The sequence below is a fragment of the Bombina bombina genome, chromosome 6 (assembly GCF_027579735.1).
Source record: "Bombina bombina isolate aBomBom1 chromosome 6, aBomBom1.pri, whole genome shotgun sequence".
NCBI lineage: Eukaryota > Metazoa > Chordata > Amphibia > Anura > Bombinatoridae > Bombina > Bombina bombina.
In genome coordinates this window covers 1,146,087,324-1,146,103,443 of record NC_069504.1, presented here as the reverse complement: position 1 = coordinate 1,146,103,443, position 16,120 = coordinate 1,146,087,324, and the positions used below count along the sequence as shown (strand labels likewise).

The 16,120-nt window shown below is 41.2% G+C and overlaps 1 protein-coding gene across 2 annotated transcripts in view; it reads left to right on the top strand.

Annotated features, from left to right (window-relative positions):
* The window catches only part of PLEKHA5 (pleckstrin homology domain containing A5), a 1,264,477-nt gene that overhangs the window by 583,662 nt on the left and 664,695 nt on the right, over nucleotides 1-16,120 (top strand). The window lies entirely within an intron of this gene.

Here is a 16,120-nt window from a genome sequence, read left to right as displayed (position 1 = left end):
GGCTTTGTTACAGACATACTGAAGTAGTCTAGTGTAAGGTTTTGTTACAGGCATACTGAAGTAGTCTGGTGTAAGGCTTTGTTACAGGCATACTGAAGTAGTCTGGTGTAAGGTTTTGTTACAGGCATACTGAAGTAGTCTGGTGTAAGGCTTTGTTACAGGCATACTGAAGTAGTCTGGTGTAAGGCTTTGTTACAGGCATACTGAAGTAGTCTGGTGTAAGGCTTTGTTACAGGCATACTGAAGTAGTCTGGTGTAAGGCTTTGTTACAGACATACTGAAGTAGTCTGGTGTAAGGCGTTGTTACAGACATACTGAAGTAGTCTGGTGTAAGGCATTGTTACAGGCATACTGAAGTAGTCTGGTGTAAGGCTTTGTTACAGGCATACTGAAGTAGTCTGGTGTAAGGCTTTGTTACAGGCATACTGAAGTAGTCTGGTGTAAGGCTTTGTTACAGGCATACTGAAGTAGTCTGGTGTAAGGCTTTGTTACAGACATACTGAAGTAGTCTAGTGTAAGGCTTTGTTACAGGCATACTGAAGTAGTCTGGTGTAAGGCTTTGTTACAGGCATACTGAAGTAGTCTTGTGTAAGGGTTTGTTACAGGCATACTGAAGTAGTCTGGTGTAAGGCTTTGTTACAGGCATACTGAAGTAGTCTTGTGTAAGGCTTTGTTACAGGCATACTGAAGTAGTCTGGTGTAAGGCTTTGTTACAGGCATACTGAAGTAGTCTGGTGTAAGGTTTTGTTACAGGCATACTGAAGTAGTCTGGTGTAAGGTTTTGTTACAGGCATACTGAAGTAGTCAGGTGTAAGGTTTTGTTACAGGCATACTGAAGTAGTCTGGTGTAAGGTTTTGTTACAGGCATACTGAAGTAGTCAGGTGTAAGGTTTTGTTACAGGCATACTGAAGTAGTCTGGTGTAAGGCTTTGTTACAGGCATACTGAAGTAGTCTGGTGTAAGGCGTTGTTACAGACATACTGAAGTAGTCTTGTGTAAGGCGTTGTTACAGACATACTGAAGTAGTCTGGTGTAAGGTTTTGTTACAGACATACTGAAGTAGTCTGGTGTAAGGTTTTGTTACAGACATACTGAAGTAGTCTGGTGTAAGGCTTTGTTACAGACATACTGAAGTAGTCTGGTGTAAGGTTTTGTTACAGACATACTGAAGTAGTCTGGTGTAAGGCTTTGTTACAGACATACTGAAGTAGTCTGGTGTAAGGCTTTGTTACAGACATACTGAAGTAGTCTGGTGTAAGGCTTTGTTACAGGTATACTGAAGTAGTCTGGTGTAAGGTTTTGTTACAGACATACTGAAGTAGTCTGGTGTAAGGCTTTGTTACAGACATACTGAAGTAGTCTGGTGTAAGGTATTGTTACAGGCATACTGAAGTAGTCTGGTGTAAGCCTTTGTTACAGGCATACTGAAGTAGTCTTGTGTAAGGCTTTGTTACAGGCATACTGAAGTAGTCTTGTGTAAGGTTTTGTTACAGGCATACTGAAGTAGTCTGGTGTAAGGTTTTGTTACAGGCATACTGAAGTAGTCTGGTGTAAGGCTTTGTTACAGGCATACTGAAGTAGTCTTGTGTAAGGTTTTGTTACAGGCATACTGAAGTAGTCTTGTGTAAGGCTTTGTTACAGACATACTGAAGTAGTCTGGTGTAAGGCGTTGTTACAGGCATACTGAAGTAGTCTGGTGTAAGGCTTTGTTACAGACATACTGAAGTAGTCTGGTGTAAGACTTTGTTACAGACATACTGAAGTAGTCTGGTGTAAGACTTTGTTACAGGCATACTGAAGTAGTCTGGTGTAAGGCTTTGTTACAGGCATACTGAAGTAGTCTGGTGTAAGGCTTTGTTACAGGCATACTGATGTAGTCTGGTGTAAGACTTTGTTACAGACATACTGAAGTAGTCTGGTGTAAGGCTTTGTTACAGACATACTGAAGTAGTCTGGTGTAAGGTATTGTTACAGGCATACTGAAGTAGTCTGGTGTAAGGCTTTGTTACAGGCATACTGAAGTAGTCTGGTGTAAGACTTTGTTACAGGCATACTGAAGTAGTCTGGTGTAAGGCTTTGTTACAGGCATACTGAAGTAGTCTGGTGTAAGGTTTTGTTACAGGCATACTGAAGTAGTCTGGTGTAAGGCTTTGTTACAGACATACTGAAGTAGTCTGGTGTAAGACTTTGTTACAGACATACTGAAGTAGTCTGGTGTAAGGCTTTGTTACAGGCATACTGAAGTAGTCTGGTGTAAGGCTTTGTTACAGGCATACTGAAGTAGTCTGGTGTAAGGCTTTGTTACAGGCATACTGAAGTAGTCTGGTGTAAGGCTTTGTTACAGGCATACTGAAGTAGTCTGGTGTAAGGTATTGTTACAGGCATACTGAAGTAGTCTGGTGTAAGGCTTTGTTACAGGCATACTGAAGTAGTCTTGTGTAAGGCTTTGTTACAGGCATACTGAAGTAGTCTGGTGTAAGGCTTTGTTACAGGTATACTGAAGTAGTCTGGTGTAAGGTTTTGTTACAGGCATACTGAAGTAGTCTGGTGTAAGGTTTTGTTACAGGCATACTGAAGTAGTCTGGTGTAAGGCTTTGTTACAGACATACTGAAGTAGTCTGGTGTAAGGCGTTGTTACAGGCATACTGAAGTAGTCTGGTGTAAGGCTTTGTTACAGGCATACTGAAGTAGTCTGGTGTAAGGTTTTGTTACAGGTATACTGATGTAGTCTGGTGTAAGGCTTTGTTACAGGTATACTGATGTAGTCTGGTGTAAGGCTTTGTTACAGACATACTGAAGTAGTCTGGTGTAAGGCTTTGTTACAGGCATACTGAAGTAGTCTGGTGTAAGACTTTGTTACAGACATACTGAAGTAGTCTGGTGTAAGGCTTTGTTACAGACATACTGAAGTAGTCTGGTGTAAGGCTTTGTTACAGGCATACTGATGTAGTCTGGTGTAAGGCTTTGTTACAGACATACTGAAGTAGTCTGGTGTAAGGCTTTGTTACAGGCATACTGAAGTAGTCTTGTGTAAGGTTTTGTTACAGGCATACTGAAGTAGTCTGGTGTAAGGTTTTGTTACAGGCATACTGAAGTAGTCTGGTGTAAGGCTTTGTTACAGGCATACTGAAGTAGTCAGGTGTAAGGCTTTGTTACAGGCATACTGAAGTAGTCTGGTGTAAGGCTTTGTTACAGGCATACTGAAGTAGTCTGGTGTAAGACTTTGTTACAGACATACTGAAGTAGTCTGGTGTAAGGCTTTGTTACAGACATACTGAAGTAGTCTGGTGTAAGGCTTTGTTACAGGCATACTGATGTAGTCTGGTGTAAGGCTTTGTTACAGGCATACTGAAGTAGTCTGGTGTAAGGCTTTGTTACAGGCATACTGAAGTAGTCTGGTGTAAGGCTTTGTTACAGGCATACTGAAGTAGTCTGGTGTAAGGCTTTGTTACAGGCATACTGAAGTAGTCTGGTGTAAGACTTTGTTACAGACATACTGAAGTAGTCTGGTGTAAGGCTTTGTTACAGACATACTGAAGTAGTCTGGTGTAAGGCTTTGTTACAGGCATACTGATGTAGTCTGGTGTAAGGCTTTGTTACAGACATACTGAAGTAGTCTGGTGTAAGGCTTTGTTACAGGCATACTGAAGTAGTCTGGTGTAAGGCTTTGTTACAGGCATACTGAAGTAGTCTGGTGTAAGGCTTTGTTACAGGCATACTGAAGTAGTCTGGTGTAAGACTTTGTTACAGACATACTGAAGTAGTCTGGTGTAAGGCTTTGTTACAGACATACTGAAGTAGTCTGGTGTAAGGCTTTGTTACAGGCATACTGATGTAGTCTGGTGTAAGGCTTTGTTACAGACATACTGAAGTAGTCTGGTGTAAGGCTTTGTTACAGGCATACTGAAGTAGTCTTGTGTAAGGTTTTGTTACAGGCATACTGAAGTAGTCTGGTGTAAGGCTTTGTTACAGGCATACTGAAGTAGTCTTGTGTAAGGCTTTGTTACAGGCATACTGAAGTAGTCTGGTGTAAGGCTTTGTTACAGGTATACTGAAGTAGTCTGGTGTAAGGTTTTGTTACAGGCATACTGAAGTAGTCTGGTGTAAGGTTTTGTTACAGGCATACTGAAGTAGTCTGGTGTAAGGCTTTGTTACAGACATACTGAAGTAGTCTGGTGTAAGGCGTTGTTACAGGCATACTGAAGTAGTCTGGTGTAAGGCTTTGTTACAGGCATACTGAAGTAGTCTTGTGTAAGGTATTGTTACAGGCATACTGAAGTAGTCTGGTGTAAGGCTTTGTTACAGGCATACTGAAGTAGTCTGGTGTAAGGTTTTGTTACAGGCATACTGAAGTAGTCTGGTGTAAGGCTTTGTTACAGGTATACTGAAGTAGTCTGGTGTAAGGTATTGTTACAGGCATACTGAAGTAGTCTGGTGTAAGGCTTTGTTACAGGCATACTGAAGTCTGGTGTAAGGAGTTGTTACAGACATACTGAAGTAGTCTGGTGTAAGGCTTTGTTACAGGCATACTGAAGTAGTCTGGTGTAAGGAGTTGTTACAGGCATACTGAAGTAGTCTGGTGTAAGGTATTGTTACAGACATACTGAAGTAGTCTGGTGTAAGGCGTTGTTACAGACATACTGAAGTAGTCTGGTGTAAGGTATTGTTACAGGCATACTGAAGTAGTCTGGTGTAAGGCTTTGTTACAGGCATACTGAAGTAGTCTGGTGTAAGGCTTTGTTACAGACATACTGAAGTAGTCTGGTGTAAGGTTTTGTTACAGAAATACTGAAGTAGTCTGGTGTAAGGCTTTGTTACAGGTATACTGAAGTAGTCTGGTGTAAGGCGTTGTTACAGACATACTGAAGTAGTCTGGTGTAAGGCTTTGTTACAGGCATACTGAAGTAGTCTGGTGTAAGGTTTTGTTACAGGCATACTGAAGTAGTCTGGTGTAAGGCTTTGTTACAGGCATACTGAAGTAGTCAGGTGTAAGGTTTTGTTACAGGCATACTGAAGTAGTCTTGTGTAAGGCTTTGTTACAGGCATACTGAAGTAGTCTTGTGTAAGGGTTTGTTACAGACATACTGAAGTAGTCTGGTGTAAGGCTTTGTTACAGACATACTGAAGTAGTCTGGTGTAAGGCGTTGTTACAGACATACTGAAGTAGTCTGGTGTAAGGTTTTGTTACAGGTATACTGAAGTAGTCTGGTGTAAGGCTTTGTTACAGGCATACTGAAGTAGTCTGGTGTAAGGTTTTGTTACAGGCATACTGAAGTAGTCTGGTGTAAGGTTTTGTTACAGGCATACTGAAGTAGTCTGGTGTAAGGCTTTGTTACAGACATACTGAAGTAGTCTGGTGTAAGGCTTTGTTACAGACATACTGAAGTAGTCTGGTGTAAGGCTTTGTTACAGACATACTGAAGTAGTCAGGTGTAAGGTTTTGTTACAGGTATACTGAAGTAGTCTGGTGTAAGGTTTTGTTACAGGCATACTGAAGTAGTCTGGTGTAAGGCTTTGTTACAGGCATACTGAAGTAGTCTGGTGTAAGGCTTTGTTACAGACATACTGAAGTAGTCTGGTGTAAGGCTTTGTTACAGGTATACTGAAGTAGTCTGGTGTAAGGCTTTGTTACAGGCATACTGAAGTAGTCTGGTGTAAGGCTTTGTTACAGGCATACTGAAGTAGTCTGGTGTAAGGCTTTGTTACAGGTATACTGAAGTAGTCTGGTGTAAGGCTTTGTTACAGACATACTGAAGTAGTCTGGTGTAAGGCTTTGTTACAGACATACTGAAGTAGTCTGGTGTAAGGCTTTGTTACAGACATACTGAAGTAGTCTGGTGTAAGGTTTTGTTACAGGCATACTGAAGTAGTCTGGTGTAAGGTTTTGTTACAGACATACTGAAGTAGTCTTGTGTAAGGCGTTGTTACAGGCATACTGAAGTAGTCTGGTGTAAGGCTTTGTTACAGGCATACTGAAGTAGTCTTGTGTAAGGCTTTGTTACAGGCATACTGAAGTAGTCTTGTGTAAGGCTTTGTTACAGGCATACTGAAGTAGTCTGGTGTAAGGCTTTGTTACAGGCATACTGAAGTAGTCTGGTGTAAGGCTTTGTTACAGGCATACTGAAGTAGTCTGGTGTAAGGTTTTGTTACAGGCATACTGAAGTAGTCTGGTGTAAGGTTTTGTTACAGGCATACTGAGTGGTTACAGGCATACTGAAGTAGTCTGGTGTAAGGTTTTGTTACAGGTATACTGATGTAGTCTGGTGTAAGGCTTTGTTACAGGCATACTGATGTAGTCTGGTGTAAGGCTTTGTTACAGACATACTGAAGTAGTCTGGTGTAAGGCTTTGTTACAGGCATACTGAAGTAGTCTGGTGTAAGACTTTGTTACAGACATACTGAAGTAGTCTGGTGTAAGGCTTTGTTACAGACATACTGAAGTAGTCTGGTGTAAGGCTTTGTTACAGGCATACTGATGTAGTCTGGTGTAAGGCTTTGTTACAGACATACTGAAGTAGTCTGGTGTAAGGCTTTGTTACAGGCATACTGAAGTAGTCTTGTGTAAGGTTTTGTTACAGGCATACTGAAGTAGTCTGGTGTAAGGTTTTGTTACAGGCATACTGAAGTAGTCTGGTGTAAGGCTTTGTTACAGGCATACTGAAGTAGTCAGGTGTAAGGCTTTGTTACAGGCATACTGAAGTAGTCTGGTGTAAGGCTTTGTTACAGGCATACTGAAGTAGTCTGGTGTAAGACTTTGTTACAGACATACTGAAGTAGTCTGGTGTAAGGCTTTGTTACAGACATACTGAAGTAGTCTGGTGTAAGGCTTTGTTACAGGCATACTGATGTAGTCTGGTGTAAGGCTTTGTTACAGGCATACTGAAGTAGTCTGGTGTAAGGCTTTGTTACAGGCATACTGAAGTAGTCTGGTGTAAGGCTTTGTTACAGGCATACTGAAGTAGTCTGGTGTAAGGCTTTGTTACAGGCATACTGAAGTAGTCTGGTGTAAGACTTTGTTACAGACATACTGAAGTAGTCTGGTGTAAGGCTTTGTTACAGACATACTGAAGTAGTCTGGTGTAAGGCTTTGTTACAGGCATACTGATGTAGTCTGGTGTAAGGCTTTGTTACAGACATACTGAAGTAGTCTGGTGTAAGGCTTTGTTACAGGCATACTGAAGTAGTCTGGTGTAAGGCTTTGTTACAGGCATACTGAAGTAGTCTGGTGTAAGGCTTTGTTACAGGCATACTGAAGTAGTCTGGTGTAAGACTTTGTTACAGACATACTGAAGTAGTCTGGTGTAAGGCTTTGTTACAGACATACTGAAGTAGTCTGGTGTAAGGCTTTGTTACAGGCATACTGATGTAGTCTGGTGTAAGGCTTTGTTACAGACATACTGAAGTAGTCTGGTGTAAGGCTTTGTTACAGGCATACTGAAGTAGTCTTGTGTAAGGTTTTGTTACAGGCATACTGAAGTAGTCTGGTGTAAGGCTTTGTTACAGGCATACTGAAGTAGTCTTGTGTAAGGCTTTGTTACAGGCATACTGAAGTAGTCTGGTGTAAGGCTTTGTTACAGGTATACTGAAGTAGTCTGGTGTAAGGTTTTGTTACAGGCATACTGAAGTAGTCTGGTGTAAGGTTTTGTTACAGGCATACTGAAGTAGTCTGGTGTAAGGCTTTGTTACAGACATACTGAAGTAGTCTGGTGTAAGGCGTTGTTACAGGCATACTGAAGTAGTCTGGTGTAAGGCTTTGTTACAGGCATACTGAAGTAGTCTTGTGTAAGGTATTGTTACAGGCATACTGAAGTAGTCTGGTGTAAGGCTTTGTTACAGGCATACTGAAGTAGTCTGGTGTAAGGTTTTGTTACAGGCATACTGAAGTAGTCTGGTGTAAGGCTTTGTTACAGGTATACTGAAGTAGTCTGGTGTAAGGTATTGTTACAGGCATACTGAAGTAGTCTGGTGTAAGGCTTTGTTACAGGCATACTGAAGTCTGGTGTAAGGAGTTGTTACAGACATACTGAAGTAGTCTGGTGTAAGGCTTTGTTACAGGCATACTGAAGTAGTCTGGTGTAAGGAGTTGTTACAGGCATACTGAAGTAGTCTGGTGTAAGGTATTGTTACAGACATACTGAAGTAGTCTGGTGTAAGGCGTTGTTACAGACATACTGAAGTAGTCTGGTGTAAGGTATTGTTACAGGCATACTGAAGTAGTCTGGTGTAAGGCTTTGTTACAGGCATACTGAAGTAGTCTGGTGTAAGGCTTTGTTACAGACATACTGAAGTAGTCTGGTGTAAGGTTTTGTTACAGAAATACTGAAGTAGTCTGGTGTAAGGCTTTGTTACAGGTATACTGAAGTAGTCTGGTGTAAGGCGTTGTTACAGACATACTGAAGTAGTCTGGTGTAAGGCTTTGTTACAGGCATACTGAAGTAGTCTGGTGTAAGGTTTTGTTACAGGCATACTGAAGTAGTCTGGTGTAAGGCTTTGTTACAGGCATACTGAAGTAGTCAGGTGTAAGGTTTTGTTACAGGCATACTGAAGTAGTCTTGTGTAAGGCTTTGTTACAGGCATACTGAAGTAGTCTTGTGTAAGGGTTTGTTACAGACATACTGAAGTAGTCTGGTGTAAGGCTTTGTTACAGACATACTGAAGTAGTCTGGTGTAAGGCGTTGTTACAGACATACTGAAGTAGTCTGGTGTAAGGTTTTGTTACAGGTATACTGAAGTAGTCTGGTGTAAGGCTTTGTTACAGGCATACTGAAGTAGTCTGGTGTAAGGTTTTGTTACAGGCATACTGAAGTAGTCTGGTGTAAGGTTTTGTTACAGGCATACTGAAGTAGTCTGGTGTAAGGCTTTGTTACAGACATACTGAAGTAGTCTGGTGTAAGGCTTTGTTACAGACATACTGAAGTAGTCTGGTGTAAGGCTTTGTTACAGACATACTGAAGTAGTCAGGTGTAAGGTTTTGTTACAGGTATACTGAAGTAGTCTGGTGTAAGGTTTTGTTACAGGCATACTGAAGTAGTCTGGTGTAAGGCTTTGTTACAGGCATACTGAAGTAGTCTGGTGTAAGGCTTTGTTACAGACATACTGAAGTAGTCTGGTGTAAGGCTTTGTTACAGGTATACTGAAGTAGTCTGGTGTAAGGCTTTGTTACAGGCATACTGAAGTAGTCTGGTGTAAGGCTTTGTTACAGGCATACTGAAGTAGTCTGGTGTAAGGCTTTGTTACAGGTATACTGAAGTAGTCTGGTGTAAGGCTTTGTTACAGACATACTGAAGTAGTCTGGTGTAAGGCTTTGTTACAGACATACTGAAGTAGTCTGGTGTAAGGCTTTGTTACAGACATACTGAAGTAGTCTGGTGTAAGGTTTTGTTACAGGCATACTGAAGTAGTCTGGTGTAAGGTTTTGTTACAGACATACTGAAGTAGTCTTGTGTAAGGCGTTGTTACAGGCATACTGAAGTAGTCTGGTGTAAGGCTTTGTTACAGGCATACTGAAGTAGTCTTGTGTAAGGCTTTGTTACAGGCATACTGAAGTAGTCTTGTGTAAGGCTTTGTTACAGGCATACTGAAGTAGTCTGGTGTAAGGCTTTGTTACAGGCATACTGAAGTAGTCTGGTGTAAGGCTTTGTTACAGGCATACTGAAGTAGTCTGGTGTAAGGTTTTGTTACAGGCATACTGAAGTAGTCTGGTGTAAGGTTTTGTTACAGGCATACTGAAGTAGTCTGGTGTAAGGCTTTGTTACAGGCATACTGAAGTAGTCAGGTGTAAGGTTTTGTTACAGGCATACTGAAGTAGTCTGGTGTAAGGCTTTGTTACAGGCATACTGAAGTAGTCTGGTGTAAGGTTTTGTTACAGGCATACTGAAGTAGTCTGGTGTAAGACTTTGTTACAGGCATACTGAAGTAGTCTGGTGTAAGGTTTTGTTACAGGCATACTGAAGTAGTCTGGTGTAAGGCTTTGTTACAGACATACTGAAGTAGTCTGGTGTAAGGTTTTGTTACAGGCATACTGAAGTAGTCTGGTGTAAGGCTTTGTTACAGGCATACTGAAGTAGTCTGGTGTAAGGCTTTGTTACAGGCATACTGAAGTAGTCTGGTGTAAGGCGTTGTTACAGGCATACTGAAGTAGTCTGGTGTAAGACTTTGTTACAGGCATACTGAAGTAGTCTGGTGTAAGACTTTGTTACAGGCATACTGAAGTAGTCTGGTGTAAGGCTTTGTTACAGGCATACTGAAGTAGTCTGGTGTAAGGCGTTGTTACAGGTATACTGAAGTAGTCTGGTGTAAGACTTTGTTACAGGCATACTGAAGTAGTCTGGTGTAAGGTTTTGTTACAGGCATACTGAAGTAGTCTGGTGTAAGGCTTTGTTACAGACATACTGAAGTAGTCTGGTGTAAGGTTTTGTTACAGGCATACTGAAGTAGTCTGGTGTAAGGCGTTGTTACAGGCATACTGAAGTAGTCTGGTGTAAGGCTTTGTTACAGGCATACTGAAGTAGTCTTAGAGTTGTGAACGTCTTGAGTACTTGAGCTGTTGGGTTTGTAACAATGTTATGAATGGTTGCAAACACTGATGCCCTCTAGTTCTCAATATACATTTACACCTTTGAGCCTTCAATAAAGGAGACCAGAAAGATCAAAGTAACATTGAGTTTTTTTTTAAAATGTATTTAAATTTACAATCTAAATCATGAAAGTATAATTGTGGCTTTTGAATCCCTTTTACACAAAGGCTTCAGTGCTGTACTAGTTTTAGGGATTACCAGGAGGCTTTTCATGTATTTAGGGCTTTTGTGATGATTTTTTTCTTTTTTTTTTACAGCACAGTTATTGTGTATGTAACTGTGCTGTTTTCTTCTTAAAGACACAATGAGTCCACGGATCATCTTCATTACTTATGGGATATTCACTTCCTGGTCAGCAGGAAGAGGCAAAGAGCACCACAGCAGAGCTGTTAAATAGCTCCTCCCTTCCCTCCCACTCCAGTCATTCTCTTTGCCTACGTTAGTGATAGGAAGCAGGTAATGAGGTGTTAGTTTAGATTCTTCAATCAAGAGTTTTTTATTCTATGAGTAGTGCCAGAGAGTGCTACTTTGTTCTGGGGTGTAGCCTAGTCCATATCAGTCTCTACAGTAGAGCTGTGGTGGCTTTAGAGCTATGGGAACTGGTGGGACATAATTCTCACTGCGCCTCCCATTTTCAGCTGCCCCATTTCCTTCAGCCTGAGATTATTACTGACTCAGCATTGCTTATCTCTCAGGCCAATGTGAGGAAGAGGACCTCTCAAGCTTGGGAACTGCCCTACTGCCAGGCAGTGTTTGAGGTAAGTGCTGCTTTTTTCTGGGATCTAAGGAGTCTCAGTGTTTTGTTTCATTAGAATTACGGTACATAAGGGGTTAATAGTAAACCTTACTTATGTGGGGACAGTTTCAGACTTTCAGAAAAGAAGTCTTACTTGGGCAGGGATTAGGTGCAGGCACTGGGGCTGGAGTTATGTTGCTAAGTTTATTTTCACCAATCCCTTTCTGTCCTACATGTATTGAAAGGACTGTGAATTTTAGGGATAACCTTTTTGCTGAGTCAATCTCCTCTCACACAGATGTTGTCCAAGAGTCCTCTGATGAGGGTCAATTTCTGAAGCAACTTTCTCCCCAAGTGTCCAAAAAATTACCATTGTAAGAGAGTATATATCTGCAGTTAGCGAGATTTCTTATGCTGTGGTAGCTATCTCAGAAGTCTCTTCTCACAGATCGGAGGAAGAGGTTCCTGCTCTGGCATCTGAAGGAGAAATCTTCTTTGACCGACTCAGAAGTGGTATCTTTCAGGTTTAAACTGGAACATCTTCATCTCTTACTTAGGGAGGTTTTAATTACCCTAGATGATATTGACTCCACAGTGATGGTTGTTCCCCATAAAGTCTAGCAAATTAGACAGATATTATAAGGTACCTTCCTTTACAGATGTTTTCCAGTTCCTAAGAAGGCCTCTGAAATTATTAAAGGGTTAGAAATTGATTCCTATTTGAACCAAATTAAACTATATTATTGTAATTACTGTTATAAATGCCATTCAATTTTTTTTTTTTAAATGAAGCTTTTACATACCTTATTTTTAAAGATTAAAATATCATAAAATGAGTGGTAAAGACCGCCCATAAAATGAGGCATGGCTTATGTAAATCCAGCATCCGCCCCCGATCCAATGGTGAAGCGGCTTAATTTCAATATTACTTTCAGTCAACATTGCATGCTCTGTCTCAATGTTAATGTACAGCTGTTCACACTGCCTATTCATCTGTAGCAGAGATATAAGTATTGCATGGAGGGGCAGCTTCACACAGGCAAATAAGAGGAGACAGGAAATAAAATAACCTTAGCTTGGAGCTATTCAAGATTCAACTGTTTTTGTCCCAGTTCAGCCCTGCACTAATGAGAGCAGAGTACAATTCTTCCCTGCCTGTGATTTAGTGCTGTGTTTCAGACATGGAATAGCAGTGTGAAAGCTCTGTTAATTTAAACTGTCCGGCTTATTTTCCCCCTCTCTATTGCTGTGTTTGCTTGATTAGTGAGGGCTCCAATTACACATGAAAGCAAACACAGCAAGAGGGAGGGGGATATGAGCCCGACAGCTTAAATAAACAGAGCGCTCATACTCACCGCTGTATTCCATGTCTGAAGCACAGATGCACTAAATTACAGGCAGGGAAGAATTGTAACCTACACGCTGCTCTCCTAAATGTTTCCTCCACTGCCTGTGTGAAGCTGCCCCTCCAAGCGATGCTCAGGAATGATTCTCAGTGAGTCTGCTGATGCCGGTTTCTGTGACTTGGCTACAGATGCAGCTCTAGTATACTAATTAGCCGGTGAGAACTTATGCTAATGCCTCCTCTCAGTAGACAGCTGAGAGCACTGCTGGAGACAGGGGGCGAGTCTGCTCATGTGTTAATACAAATAGTTGAATTGCGCATGTGGGCCGCCATGGTGTTTCTACCTAGGTAGAACATCATAACAGGCTCCATAGTAATGAGCAGAAAATGGGTTTGGCACAGAATTAATATTTCAATTAAAATTACAAGAAATGGAAAGGTAACTGTACAAAGGTACCAATTACAAACTGCTTTATTATATAAAGAAGTTTTTAAAGAATTGAAAATAATTTTTGGGTTTACTATCCCTTTAATAGAGAATGGGAGAGACCTGGTATTCCTTTCTCTCCTTCTCCTATTTTCAAGAAGATGTTTCCTATAGCTGACTCGGTTAAAGAGGTTTGGCAAACTGTTCCTAAGGTAGAAGGAGCTGTTTCAACCTTGGCTAAGAGAACTACTATCCCTATAGAGCAGAGCTTTCCAAACTTTTCACCTTGGTGACACACTTTTTAGACCTACATCATTTTGTGACACAGTAAATCAGTTGTACTAGCAAAAAGGAGGTTAAACTAACTTGTTTTAAGAGATACAGAGACATACATAAATTATATAATAACTAAATGTATTTACAAGTGACAGTATGTATGTACAAGAATTTAAAAAAAAAGTTTATAATAACTACACCAATAACTACTTTCTATTTTAATGGGGTGTATGAGGTTGATGGGATGAACACAATTTCTGAATATTTGGTGGAATATTAGATAAAGACTGGGGCCTGAGCGTTTGCAGAGTATTCCATCTCTCTAAGCTCCCATCTGTCTAAGTGACCATCTTTAAGTGACCGCGCTGAGAATTAGACAAGAATTTAATTTGCACAAATCGCTACTTATTTAAGCTTAATGGGATGTATCAGGTTGATGGGATGGGAAACGTGGCGGCGGTGTTGGCATCCTGCTCTCCGCCTCCTGCACTTATCAATACCTACCTCCAATCCCATCTCTTTCTCTTGTAAGGTGTATCCAGTCCACGGATTCATCCATTACTTGTGGAATATTCTCCTTCCCAACAGGAAGCTGCAAGAGGATCACCCACAGCAGAGCTGTCTATATAGCTCCTCCCCTAACTGCCACCTCCAGTCATTCTCTTGCAGCTCTCGACAAGGGAAGTAGCTAGAGAGATGTGGTGAATTAATGTAGTTTATCTTCAATCAAAAGTTTATTATTTTCAAATGGTACCGGAGTTGTACTATTTTGGCCTCAGGCAGAAAGTTGAAGAAGAGTCTGCCTGAGGTTTTTGATGATCTTAGCGGTTTGTAACTAAAGTCCACTGCTGTTCTCACATATAACTGAAGAGATGGGTAACTTCAGCTGAGGGAATAGCGTGCAGGATTACCTGCTCTGATGTATGTGCAGTTTAATTTTTTCTAGAGAGATAAGCTACAAAATGCTGACAGTGTCTGATTTGTTTAAGGTAAGCCTGATTACAGTGATTTAATAACGACTGGTATCATGCTTGCTGTAAAGGGTAATATTTCTCCTGTTAAGTGTGGTCAGTCCACGGGTCATCATTACTTCTGGGATATTAACTCCTCCCCAACAGGAAGTGCAAGAGGATTCACCCAGCAGAGCTGCTACATAGCTCCTCCCCTCTACGTCACCCCCAGTCATTCTCTTGCACCCAACGAATAGATAGGATGTGTGAGAGGACTGTGGTGATTATACTTAGTTTCATACCTTCAATCAAAAGTTTGTTATTTTATAATAGCACCGGAGTGTGTTATTCCTTCTCTGGTAGAATTTGAAGAAGAATCTACCTGAGTTTTTTCTATGATTTTAGCCGGCGTAGTTAAGATCATATTGCTGTTTCTCGGCCATCTGAGGAGAGGTAAACTTCAGATCAGGGGACAGCGGGCAGATTAATCTGCAAAGAGGTATGTAGCAGCTTATTATTTTCTGACAATGGAATTGATGAGAAAATTCTGCCATACCGATATAATGTAAACTCAGCCTTAAATGCAGTAGCAGCAACTGGTATCAGGCTGTCATGTATGTATCAATGAGAGAAAAGAAGAGCGTAGGCACCAGATGGTTTTTCAAAAATGCAAATGTCCTTTATTCAGGTGATAAAATGCAATGCAACAACGGATGCTAGGAAAAGCATAAACCTCAGGGCTTAGGTGGAGAAGTGGTCACCCACGTACCCTATTGCTGACATGTTTCGGCAAGAGCCGTAATCATAGCTATGATTACGGCTCTTGCCGAAACATGTCAGCAATAGGGTACGTGGGTGACCACTTCTCCACCTAAGCCCTGAGGTTTATGCTTTTCCTAGCATCCGTTGTTGCATTGCATTTTATCACCTGAATAAAGGACATTTGCATTTTTGAAAAACCATCTGGTGCCTACGCTCTTCTTTTCTCTCATTGATACCGTTTGGATATGGTTGAGGCACGGAAGGTAAATTGGCAGTAGAACATTCTCCCCACAAGGTGCCATAAGAACTTGGAATCTTTTCGTGAAGCTGTGGACTCTCCCCGGTTCTGTTTAGTTCACCTGCTCCACATCGTGACGTCACGTTTTCCCCGGATCAGCCGCTCAGACGCTGACACGCTGTAGGGATCCACACGGCTGCTCGACCTCCAGGATATTGTTGATCGCACAGATACCTTCGTGAGAGGATCCGGAGCAGGATATCAGAGGTGGGTCCCCAGAATCAGCTGTTGTCAGTAGCGTGCATACCGGAGGTTTATACTACAGACCACACGGAGCTCATTTATGGGGGAGTGAGTTTTCAAGGCACCTATGTATACATGTGGGACTGACGTGAGTTTATAATTAACACTACCTAGCATTGTGACACAGGTGCTGCATTAACTTTCTTTGATGTCATGTATGTATATTTTACACTTCAGTATTCTGGGGAATGGCACTTCACTGGAATTATACTGTATGCATAAGACTTTAGCCTAATTTGCAGGGACTAGCAACAGGCTTTTTAATAACACTTAATTTATTTAATGTTAAATGTTTTTTGCTGGCATGTAAAATCGTTTAATTTTCTGAAGTACTGGGTGAAAAAATGTTTTGGGCACTATTTTTTTCCACTTGGCAGTCGTTTTATTTAATTTAAGACAGTTTACTGATCTCTCTCACTGTTGTGTGTGAGGGGGAGGGGCCTTTTTTGGCGCTTTTGCTACGCATCAAAAAATTCAGTCAGAAGTTTATTGTCTTCCCTGCATGA